Source organism: Lygodium microphyllum, chromosome 1, assembly GCF_053477565.2.
Source record: "Lygodium microphyllum isolate KBCC chromosome 1, Lygodium_microphyllum_v1.1.10, whole genome shotgun sequence".
NCBI lineage: Eukaryota > Viridiplantae > Streptophyta > Polypodiopsida > Schizaeales > Lygodiaceae > Lygodium > Lygodium microphyllum.
The window spans coordinates 140,090,427-140,093,310 of record NC_141135.1 but is presented as its reverse complement, the minus strand read 5'-3'; positions in this window follow the sequence as shown (position 1 = coordinate 140,093,310).

The window sequence follows — 2,884 nt, the reverse complement described above, 5'->3', positions numbered from 1 at the left end:
CTTGTCAAATTAGGACCCCGAGCTTGCAGGTTGATCCTCATGGGGATAGCCGATACCTTCCGTTACGAGGTGGGCTCTAGGAAACCTAGATGATAGACCCCATGCATTCTTGTGAGTGCTAGGTAAAGCCGTCTAGGATATTTTAAAAAATATTGTGCTCTTTGGCCCATCATTGTTTTACAAAACTAGTAAGGTATGTTAATGTGGAAATGAAGGTGATAAGTTTAAGCACTAAACTAAATTGTGAAACTTATGATAACCCAGGGTAATACAACTATTGCTAGCCGACTAAAATTTAGGACAAGAAGTATCTCCTTAAGCATGCCACGAGAATTCGATGGAAAGGGCAAAGACATTGAAGCCAAGGTAGAGATTTGGATTGAGACCATGGAGGACTACTTTACTACCATGGGAACTACCCCTACTAATCTAGCTACGATCACCAAGTTGAAATTGATCGATGAGGCATGCTTGTGGCTCTGGGGGTCACTATGTATAAATCCTATATATGACATGTGTTCATGGTATGTTTTATATATCCGTATGTAACCTTTTTTGAGATTTATTTTTGACCCTTTTATAAATTCTTACCATAATTTATAAATCCCTTACTCCAAATTTATTTTTTAAAGAAAAGAATTTAGCAAATCCTTATGTAATAAATACACAACACTAGTTTTATCACAGATGATCACAACTACTCTTATAGGTTCATAAAAGAGTTTAGCTCTTTAGTGATGATGAAGCTTTGCAAAATATCTTCATGATATATAACATCCAATGGTAAAATTTAGAATTTTATGAACAAAGATGGGGTTTTGAAAAAAATTCCAAATAGACACACTAGATGTACAATGCACACATACTAGTAGGCTAGTTGCTCAACTCTATTATAAAGTGAGTCTTGTGGTCTTTAATCACAAAAATTGAAATAGAAATGTCAGAATACACATTCTGACCATCCTAGTACTATATTAGGGCTCTCTTAATTGTAATATTTATCTTGGTGCTATCCAATTGTGATAGCAATGGGCTATCATTACATCTTTTGCATCTAATTCATCATAAATTATTTTCTCCACCATTCCTACAAAGCATATCATGTGCATGTAATACACACACACGTACACATAAATTTTAGAGATAACAAGAAACAAATACTCTAAATTTTCCACCTAGTTGCAATATTATCAAGCCATAAAATAAGACACAATGAATATGAGCTTGATTTGTAGTTAGAGAAGGTAGCTATATTAAATGAAAAAACATATTGCCTTTCTATGGCACATGACTAAATTTCAAAATTATTTGCATGACGATGTAATTAAAAGTATGATTTTTTATGTTTGTGTATTTGTTAAACTTACATGGTTTTCTTTTATAAAGTAGATATAGCTATACAAAAAAGTTGAATATACAAAATTTTCATTTAGCCCATAAATGTGTTCTACTTAGCACCCCAACATTCTTAATGATTTAGACTCCATCCTCGTTCTCACATTTATAGATGCATCATCATGGTCCGTTAGTCATGTTCCTGAAGCAAATATAAAAATACAAGCAATTAACATCAAGGAAAATGCCAAAAAAAGACATTGATAAGACATTTTTAAAAGTCATTTTACATAGCAAGCAATATTGAGGAAGAGAAAAAATAATGTCATTTTCTTCTTATCTTTTGAACTCCTCCCAAGTACCATACACTTTGGCTTTTGTATGGTCTCATACTTCTTGAAGAGCTTGTGTTTGATGACCTTGTGATCCTTCCATTGGTATTCTCCTCTTGGAAGAACACAACACAATCTAAACCAATACCAAATAAATTATCATTTGTTTAAGTTTGATACTTCTCCTCCTTACTATAGTATACTCCTTGTCACACCCTTGTAAGCCTATCCTTGGACAATGTGGGATTGCCATTGAGTTGGCTTACCAATCTAGACTTAAAAAGAAACCTACTATTCTCAAGCTCCACTACTGGGCTCACTTCATTTGTTTCATCCAACATAGAGTCTACCACATGTCTTATCTCACTTGTAGATACCTCCTCCTTTGAATCCACTCCATCATCGACAAGAACTAAAGATTCCTTGTCTGTATCAGAATCTTGTAGATTTGAATTGGCGTAAGCCTCAAATAAGCCTTTCGACCAAGGCTCTAGCCACCATTTATTATTCTCTTTACCTTTTGGCTTCATTTGCAAATCTTCACAAATCTGTTGAGCAATTTATAGTCCCATTTTCAAGGCATGATGATCTTCTCATTAGTCGAAACACATTTGTAATAACCTAAATCTGCTTTCTTCATGGTATCTTTGAGATTTAACTCTCTCCATACATGTTCTTGCTTCTTACGGGCCCATCCAAATTTCACATAATCCTCCTTGCATTCAAAATGTGAAAGCCTATTTAAGATCCCTATACTTTGCAACATGTCCATCAAGTCATAAGTATGCTCTTGCCCAACCATGCTGTCAACCTTGCTAAAAAAGATTTCAATTGCATTAGATCATGTGAGATGTATTGGAAGCATATTATTTGGATGAAAGTCTCTAAAATATTTTATGAGCAATACAATGAAGTGACACGAGAGTTGCACATCTAAGAATGACTCCTTACTAATAAAATTCTTTGATAGTGTATAGGAGGCATGTTTTATAATCCAATATCTCCATATTTGGAAGAAGAATGCCACTTTTGTTGCTAAATGGACTCTCTCCACCAAGCTCAAGTGCGGGGAAAGAAAATATCAATGTAGTCTCCAGCAATTTCAAGATAAGCCTTTGTTCCTATCATGCCTCGCTCTTTTCTATGTTTTCCATTGTTTGCTAACTCTCCCAAACACCATTGGACTTGCCTACTACATATCCTTAGTGCTGTAGCCA